At 44.0% G+C, this 9,905-nt stretch overlaps 1 protein-coding gene across 2 annotated transcripts in view; it reads left to right on the top strand.

Annotated features, from left to right (window-relative positions):
* The first annotated feature begins 5,723 nt into the window (after positions 1 to 5,723).
* cfap221 (cilia and flagella associated protein 221) overlaps positions 5,724 to 9,905 on the top strand; it is a 263,805-nt gene continuing 259,623 nt past the window's right edge. For both annotated transcript variants that reach the window (XR_015757537.1, XM_043693986.2), the window contains exons 1-2: positions 5,724 to 5,783; positions 7,567 to 7,664. The gene's annotated coding sequence lies outside the window, so the exon portion shown is untranslated. The remainder of the gene's footprint in view (positions 5,784 to 7,566; positions 7,665 to 9,905) is intronic.

Here is a 9,905-nt window from a genome sequence, read left to right as displayed (position 1 = left end):
AATATATGTTAATAAGGTAGTGGAATGGGTCTGGGTGGGTTACTCTTTGGAGGATCGGTGTGGACTTGATGGGCTGTAGAGGACAATAGGGATTCTATGATTCTATGAGTGATTAGAGATAGTCAACATGACTTTGTGTGTTGGAAATCATGTCTCGATAACTTGATTGAGTTTTTGAAGAAGTTAAAGATTGATGAAGGCAGAGCAATGGACATTGTCTATATGGACTTCAGCAAGGTGTTTGACAAGATTCCGCATGGTAGACTGATTAGCAAGGTTAGATCACATGGAATCCAGGGAGAGCTATCCATTTGAATACAGAACTGGCTTGAAATTAGGACTCAGAGTGTGGTGGTGGATGGTTATGATGAGATTAGATTCCCTACAGTGTGGAAACAGGCCTTTTGGCCCAACAAGTTCACACCGACCCTCCAAAGAGTAACCCACCCAGACCCATTTCCCTCTGACTAATGCACCTAACACTATGGGCAATTTAGCATGGCCAATTCACCTGACCTGCACATCTTTGGACTGTGGGAAGAAACCGGAGCATCCGGAGGAAAGCCATGCAGACTCGAGGAGAATGTGCAAACTCCACACAGTCAGTCACCCGAGGAGGGATTTGAACCTGGAACCCTCGTGCTGTGAGGCAGCAGTGCTAACCTCTGAGCCACCATACCACCCCTATATTTCACACAGGAAGCTTGTGACCAGTGGTGTGCTGCAAGGATCGGTGCTGGATCCACTATTATTGGTCATTTACATAAATGATTTGGATGTGATCAGATCGTAATTTTGCCCGCTGAGCTGGTAGATATATTCTCTGATGTTTCATCACTATGTTAGGTAATATCATCAGTAAGCTTCCGATGAAATGCTGGTGTTCCATTTGCTTTTTATGTGCCTTGGTCTGTTGTGGTGGGTGATATCACTTCCAGTTCTTTTTCTGAGAAGTTGGTAAATGAGTTCCAAGGTTGTCTATGGAGTTCCGGTTAGAATGCCATGCCTCTAGGAATTCCCTTGTGTGTCTTTGTTTAGCCTGTTCCAGGATGAATGTATTGTCCAAGTCGAACTGGTGTCCCTTTTTGTCTGTGCGAATGGATAGTAGTGATAGTTGGTCATGTCTTTTGGTGGCTAATTGGTGCTCATGTATCCTGGTGGCTAGCTTCCTGCACATCTGTCCAATGTAATGCTTGTTGTGGTCCTTGCAGGGTATTTTGTATATGACGTTCATTCTGCTGGTTCTGCTGGCATACGTTAAAGACATGTCAGATGATGACCAGACTACTCCAGCCTCTAGGCATCATGCTAGCCCACAAACCTACTGCCACACTGAAACAGGTCCTCATGAATTTAAAGGACCCTGTACCAACAACCAGCGGAACGAATGTCATATACAAAATACCCTGCGTGGACTGCAACAAATATTACATTGCGCAGATGGGTAGGAAACTATCCACCAGGACGTACGAGCATCAACTAGCTACCAAAAGACATGACCAGCTATCACTAGTATCCATACACACAGGCAAAGAGGGACATCAGTTTGACTAGGAAAATACATCCATTCTGGGACAGGCTAAACAAGACATGCACTGAAACCAGAACTCCATTAACAAAAAATATTGATTTGGACTCCATTTTCCAACCTCTTAGAAAAAGAACCTGAAGTGATATCACCCACCACAACAGGCCAAGACACATAAATAGCAAGCAGGACAGAACACCAGTGCTTCATTGGAGGCTCATAGGAGGTTACCTAGCATGGTGAAGAAACATCTGAGAACAAATCTACCAGCTCAGTGAGCAAACTTACAACTTGATCCACAACCTGAGCTACAAATCTTCTCTAAAATTGTGATTTGGATGTGAATTTAGGAGGAATAATTAGTAAGTTTACAGATGACACTGAATTTGGTTGTGTAGTGCACAGTGAAGAAGGTTACTTCAGAGTACAACAGGACCTTGATCAGATGGCTTGATGGGCCGAGGAGTGGCAGAAGGATTTTAATTTGATAAATATGAGGGCTTGCATTTTGGTAAAGCACATCAGGGCAAGTTTCATATACTTAATTGTTAGTACCCTGGGGGGTGTTGCCAAGCAAAGAGACCCTGGGATGCAGGTTCATAGTTCCTTGAAGATGAAGTCACAGGTAGATAGGGTAGTGAAGAAGGTCTTTGGTACCCTTGCCTTTATTGGTCAGTGCATTGAGTATAGATCTGGATCAGTGGTGCTGGAAGAGCACAGCAATTCAGGCAGCATCCGAGGACAGGCAAAATCGACGTTTCGGGCAAAAGCCCTTCATCAGGAATAAAGGCAGAGAGCCTGAAGCGTGGAGAGATAAGCTAGAGGAGGGTGGGGGTGGGGAGAGAGTGGCATAGAGTACAATAGGTCAGTGGGGAAGGAGATGAAGGTGATAGGTCAGGGAGGAGAGGGTGGAGTGGATAGATGGAAAAGGAGCTGGGCAGGTCGGACAAGTCCGGACAGGTCAGGGGATCGAGTTGCTGGAGGTTAGAAGCTAGGATGAGGTGGGGGAAGGGGAAATGAGGAAACTGTTGAAATCCACATTGATGCCCTGGGGTTGAAGTGTTCCGAGGCGGAAGATGAGGCGTTCTTCCTCCAGGCGTCTGGTGGTGAGGGAGCGGCGGTGGAGGAGGCCCAGCACCTCCATATCCTCGGCAGAGTGGGAGGGGGAGTTGAAATGTTGAGTCACTGGGCGATTTGGTTGATTGGGGCGGGTGTCTCGGAGATGTTCCCTAAAGCGCTCTGCTAGGAGGCGCCCAGTCTCCCCAATGTAGAGGAGACCGCATCGGGAGCAACGGATACAATAGATGATATTAGTGGATGTGCAGGTAAAACTTTGATGGATGTGGAAAGCTCCTTTGGGGCCTTGGATAGAGGTGAGGGAGGAGGTGTGGGCGCAGGTTTTACAGTTCCTGCGGTGGCAGGGGAAAGTGCCAGGATGGGAGGGTGGGTCGTAGGGGGGCGTGGACCTGACCAGGTAGTCACGGAGGGAACGGTCTTTGCGGAAGGCGGAGAGGGGTGGGGAGGGAAATATATCCCTGGTGGTGGGGTCTGTTTGGAGGTGGCAGAAATGTTGGCGGATGATTTGGTTTATGCGAAGGTTGGTAGGGTGGAAGGTGAGCACCAGGGGCGTTCTGTTCTTGTTGCGGTTGGAGGGGTTGGGTCTGAGGGCGGAGGTGCGGGATGTGGATGAGATGCGTTGGAGGGCATCTTTAACCACGTGGGAAGGGAAATTGCGGTCTCTAAAGAAGGAGGCCATCTGGTGTGTTCTATGGTGGAACCGCTCCTCCTGGGAGCATATACGGCGGAGGCGGAGGAATTGGGAATACGGGATGGCATTTTTGCAAGAGGTAGGGTGGGAAGAGGTGTAATCCAGGTAGCTGTGGGAGTCGGTGGGTTTGTAGAAGATGTCAGTGTCAAGTCGGTCGTCACTGATGGAGATGGAGAGGTCCAGGAAGGGGAGGGAGGTGTCAGAGATGGTCCAGGTAAATTTAAGGTCAGGGTGGAATGTGTTGGTGAAGTTGATGAATTGCTCAACCTCCTCGTGGGAGCACGAGGTGGCGCCAATGCAGTCATCAATGTAGCGGAGGAAGAGGTGGGGAGTGGTGCCGGTGTAATTACGGAAGATCAACTGCTCTACGTAGCCAACAAAGAGACAGGCATAGCTGGGGCCCATACGTGTGCCCATGGCTACCCCTTTGGTCTGGAGGAAGTGGGAGGATTCAAAGGAGAAATTGTTAAGGGTGAGGACCAGTTCGGCCAAACGAATGAGAGTGTCGGTGGAGGGGAGATCTCCCACCCACAGCTTCCAACCTCATAGTCCGGGAACCCCGCACTGCCCGGTTCTACCTCCTTCCCAAGATCCACAAGCCTGACCACCCTGGCTGACCCATTGTCTCAGCATGCTCCTGCCCCACTGAACTCATCTCTACCTACCTCGACACTGTCCTATCCCCCCTAGTCCAGGAACTCCCCACATACGTTCAAGACACCACCCACGGCCTCCACCTCCTCCAAGAGTTCCGTTTCCCCGGCCCCCAACGCCTCATCTTCACCATGGATATCCAATCCCTCTACACCCTCCATCCGCCATGACCAGGGCCTCCAAGCCCTCCGTTTTTTCCTCTCCAGACGTTCCCAACAGTACCCCTCCACCGACACACTCATTCAACTGTAAAACCTGCGCCCACACCTCCTCCCTCACCTCTATCCAAGGCCCCAAAGGAGCTTTCCACATCCATCAAAGTTTTACCTGCACATTCACTAATATCATCTATTGTATCCGTTGCTCCCGATGCGGTCTCCTCTACATTGGGGAGACTGGGCGCCTCCTAGCAGAGCGCTTTAGGGAACATCTCCGAGACACCCGCACCAATCAACCAAATCGCCCCGTGGCCCAACATTTCAACTCCCCCTCCCACTCTGCCGAGGACACGGAGGTGCTGGGCCTCCTCCACCACCGCTCCCTCACCACCAGACGCCTGGAGGAAGAACGCCTCATCTTCCGCCTCGGAACACTTCAACCCCAGGGCATCAATGTGGATTTCAACATTTTCCTCATTTCCCCTTCCCCCACCTCATCCTAGCTTCTAACCTCCAGCAACTCGATCCCCTGACCTGTCCGGACTTGTCCGACCTGCCCAGCTCCTTTTCCACCTATCCACTCCACCCTCTCCTCCCTGACCTATCACCTTCATCTCCTTCCCCACTGACCTATTGTACTCTATGCCACTCTCTCCCCACCCCCACCCTCCTCTAGCTTATCTCTCCACGCTTCAGGCTCTCTGCCTTTATTCCTGATGAAGGGCTTTTGCCCGAAACGTTGATTTTGCCTGTCCTCGGATGCTGCCTGAATTGCTGTGCTCTTCCAGCACCACTGATCCAGAATCTGGTTTCCAGCATCTGCAGTCATTGTTTTTACCGCATTGAGTATAGTGTCATGTTGCAGCTGTATAGGACATGAGTTCAGGCATTTTTGGAATACTGCATTCAATTCTGGTCCCCCTGCTGCAGGAAAGATGCTATTAACTTGAAAGGGTACTGAAAAGATTTACAAGGATGTTGCCAGAGTTGGAGGGTCTGAGCTAAATAGGCTGAGGCTATTTTCCAAGGAGCATGGAGGCTGAGTGGTGACCTTATAGAGGTTTATAAAATCATAAGGTATGGATAGGGTGAATAGTCCAATGGAACGAGCTGCCAGAAGTGGTGAAGGCTGGTACAATCACAACATATAAAAGGCATCTGGATGGGTACAGAAATTGGCAGGGTTTAGAGGGATATAGACCAAATGCTGGCAAATTGTACTAAATTAATGTAATTTACTGATTGGCATGGACCAGTTTTTCCGAAGGGCTTGTTTCGGTGCTATACAACTGAGTCTACTATGATATTGGGAGTTATAACATTTCAACATATTTTATACTGTCACTTTATTTCTAATAGTTTCAGAGATATGTAAATGTTTTACATCCATTTGATAAAATCATACACGGTTCAGAAGCTGCGAGTAATTAAAAACATTTTATGTCCAATATGAAAACAAAAGCATTTGTAGTGCAGGATAGGGTATTTCTTCTTCATTGCGCCACAGCTAATCAAAAGTATGCTGTCGCTGCTGGTAAACTGTTCAAGATTCAAACCACGTTAAGACTGGTCTCCTCGAGTGGAAACATCATGTTTTTATAAAATGGATCTGGCTGCGTAATACACCGACCACCCAGTGTTCAAGTTTAGAACTGGTATTCTATTTTATAAAGAGGTGACTAAATTAAGATTTTTCTTTGTTTTCATTAATATACACAAATAATAAAGTAATGCACGATGTGATTTGGTTGCCGTGCTGCTAATTGAATGTGACTTCCGAACTATTGGGATGTTACAGAAGTTCTGGTAGACAATCGGCTGGATTCTAAATTCCGGTACTGGCTGCTTGTGTAAATATAGACAAGAATAAAAAGACAGTGGTAATACAATTCTTTTTTAAAATCACCATTGAAATAATATAACTTTACCCAGAAAATGTAATTTAAGTTTCAACTTAAGGTTGGGAGCTATGTCGAATCACTTCATTTGATACAAAAACAGAAGTTGATGGAGAAGCTCAGCAGCTCTGGCAGTCTCTGTGCAGAGAAATCAGAGTTAACGTTTCAGGTCTGGTGACTTTTCCTCAGAACTGGAGCAGAAGTGTTAACTTTGATTTCTCTGCACAGATGCTGCCAGACCTGCTGAGCTTTTCCAGCAACTTCTGTTTCTGATTTGTAGCATCCGTAGTTCTTTCGGTTTTCACTAAATTTGATAAGTGGGCACTTTTTTTCATTCTTTTTCGTCTTAGTAACACCCTACTAAATGTAATAGGTAGGCGACAGTGGGAGGTGAGGGGAATAGGTTTAAGGAGTAGCATGCCATAATTATAATTTTGTGTTGAAATTGTTTATTGATATTAAATTTTCCTGTAAATTTGCTAACTAATGAACTAACTTAGACTTATCATCAACCTGAGCTACAAATCTTCTCAAAAATCACTAGTTCAATTTTCCTATTATGCTTTACAAAATCTTGACTTTCTCGTTTATTGTGATGCCGTTGCACTCTAGGTATTGTTACCGTGTGATCTGTAACTGCCCATAATTTTTAGTTGCATTTTAGTAGAACGTAATTTGTCCTCAGCAGAAGGGTATTTCATTAGATTTTCAACGATTCCTCCCATACTAAAGTATAGCACAGATGTCAACTAAAGACTGTTCCCTAGGAGCAAAAAGGCTCAGTTGCCTCAGTTAGTAGATTTCCCAACCCTGCCTAGCAATTGTTCATCACACCAAGTGATCTTACATTGTTTTGATTTGTTTTACTTATCCTCAGATAAGAACTGTTATTTACGATTTTAAGTAATTTGTTAAGTTATTACGGCTGTCTTCTCTGTGAATATCCCATCCATTTTCAAAATCATCTTCTCTGATTCATCGTACTGCACCCCCCCCCACCCCACCCCTTCAAAATATATACCCATTTAGTTAAGCATATTAAAAGAAAAGGACTTTTGGTGGATAAATGCAGCTGAGGTGCAAATCAGCCTTGATACTTCATGAGGATCAGAAGTTCTATTGCAGTTCAGAGACGGGCCAGGTCATTCCATACACACCGCCCTCTGCATGAAAAAGAATTGCCCCTTTTAAAATTTTAAATTTAAAATTAATTTAAAAATTTTAAATGTTTCCCCTCTCACCCTAAACCTGATGTTGAAAGAGGGTTTAAAAGAAGCGATAGGAGACAATATTGGTAGTAGAATATGGGAGGAATGGAAAGTTTTCAGGAAAATACTAATTTTGATTAGATTGTATTTTTCATTCTTACTACAGAACTGTTTGTAGGTAGTTTCAGTTTTGGGGCTCAAGGAAATCTATTACCACAATGCATGCATAATAATATTTCTCAGTTTGGTACCTGGTGTTGGTGCACAGTTTAAGAGTTCACACACATTGATTTATATGCATTCATTCTGCGAAGACTACAATATGTTTTTTTTTCTTTATTTTGGATTTTAGAAGCAAGGACAATGGAAGTAAATGTTACAGATTTCAAATGAGTTCCTTGAGCCCTGATGAACTTAAAAGAGATTACAAAAGTCAAATTAATTGAATTGGTAAGTAACTTGTAAGTGGAATTGCCTGCCAGAATTAGGAAGATGGAGGTAACCAAAGAGTTAGCACAGCATTTGAGTTTAGTAAAAATACAGCAAGGACCAGATACATAGAATACCAGATACATGGAACAGGATCATAGAATCAGTTAATATTGCGTTGTAGTTATAGCAGTTTCAGCATGAAGAAAAGATGAAAAAGCTGAAAATTGAATTACAAAGTGCTGAAAATGTAAGGAATTGGAAATAAAAAAAATAGAATTGAGAAAACTACAATTGAAGATGCAAGAAAGAGAGGGAGAAAGGAAGTAATTTGTGCTAAGAATGATGCAGGTACAGAAAGGAGACTTCAGATACAAATATCAAGTAAGGTGACGTTTACATTTGTGCAGGCTTTACAAAAATGTGAGGAACAGGATGAGATATTCTTGGTCTCATTTGAGAAAATGCCAACCCCAATGAAGTGGCTCAAGGAAATCTGGATGCTGCATGTGGAAATCAAATAGACAGGCAGAGCATTCAAAGTTTATGCAGTACTGTCAAAGAGTAGGTTTCTAGGGATGATGTGAAAAAAAGCTATAAATAGCCCAATTTGGATAATAGATAACATAAGCCAAATTAATTATTCTCGACAGGTCAATTCTTTAGCAATAACCAATGCATGAAATATTGAAACTCATAAGTGAAACCTCAGTAATAGAACATCACTTTGGATCAGTTTTGGATACTAAGTAGCTTTTAACAGGCAGGAACAGATTCCCTAGTGTAAGTTTCAAATTTTATAAATGATAAACAATTAATAGAATCTAATTTTTTGAATCAGATTTTTCACTAGCTGTTCTCCAATTAAGTATAGCACCAGTATGTTGTTTGAACTTCTCCTTCACAGGAATTTGCAAATTGACCCAAAATTTGCTGTGGTTCTGTTCACCGAGCTGGAAGTTTTTGTTGCAAACGTTTCGTCCCCTGTCTCGGTGACATCCTCAGTGCTTGGGAGCCTCCTGTGAAGCACTTCTGTGGTGTTTCCTCCGGCATTTATAGTGGCCTGTCCCTGCCGCTTCTGGTTGTCAGTTTCAGCTGTCCGCTGTAGTGGCCGGTATATTGGGTCCAGGTCTATGTGTTTGTTGATGGAGTTTGTGGATGAGTGCCATGCTTCTAGGAATTCCCTGGCTGTTCTTTGTTTCGCTTGCCCTATAATGGTAGTGTTGTCCCAGTCAAGTTCATGTTGCTTGTCGTCTGCGTGTGTGGCTACTAGGGATAGCTGGGTAGTGTACAAAATCCCATGCAAGGACTGCACAAAACACTATATAGGACAAATAGGAAGACAGCTAACGATCCGCATCCACGAACATCAACTAGCCACGAAACGACACGACCAGCTATCCCTAGTAGCCACACACGCAGACGACAAGCAACATGAATTTGACTGGGACAACACTACCATTATAGGGCAAGCGAAACAAAGAACAGCCAGGGAATTCCTAGAAGCATGGCACTCATCCACAAACTCCATCAACAAACACATCGACCTGGACCGTATATACCGGCCACTACAGCGGACAGCTGAAACTGACAACTGGAAGCGGCAGGGACAGGCCACTATAAATGCTGGAGGAAACACCACAGAAGTGCTTCACAGGAGGCTCCCAAGCACTGAGGATGTCACCTAGACAGGAGACGAAACATTCGCAACAAAAACTTCCAGCTCGGCGAACAGAACCACAGCAACGAGCACCCGAGCTACAAATCTTCTCACAAACTTTGACCCAAAATTTGTTACAGTTTAATATGTGTAGAAATATAGACTAAAAGGTTAAAAAAAATAGAAAATATGAGATGTGAGGTCAAAGAACAGACTGATCTGTTTCCAGTCTTGAGATAATAACATCATCTAAACAATCTGGAACTTTTGGTTTCTGTGATGTGATATTAGTATCACTCAATAAAAACTTTAATCACATTTCATTTTAAAGTCTGAGTTGGGGAATTATTCAATATTTAAAATGGCATTGACTGTTAATTACGTTTCTGTACTATAAAATTCATCAAGACTTTAGACGTTGATATGAGAACACTAATAAAGTAACAGATTAGGACAACATGTGATTTACCAGCACATTGACTCTGAATATTATCAGTTTGTTTCTTGAGCCATTCCAACTTTGGAACTGGATTTTTCCTACTTCTTCTGTATAAGGCATAATAACTATGTGGAACATATTAAATAGACCAGCTGTTTTTTTT

This window comes from Chiloscyllium plagiosum, unplaced genomic scaffold, assembly GCF_037043375.1.
Source record: "Chiloscyllium plagiosum isolate Xiang-an unplaced genomic scaffold, Cpla_swu_hap1 HiC_scaffold_7, whole genome shotgun sequence".
Taxonomy (NCBI): Eukaryota; Metazoa; Chordata; class Chondrichthyes; order Orectolobiformes; family Hemiscylliidae; genus Chiloscyllium; species Chiloscyllium plagiosum.
Note: the sequence above shows the minus strand (reverse complement) of the source record. Positions and strands in the feature narration are given on the sequence as shown.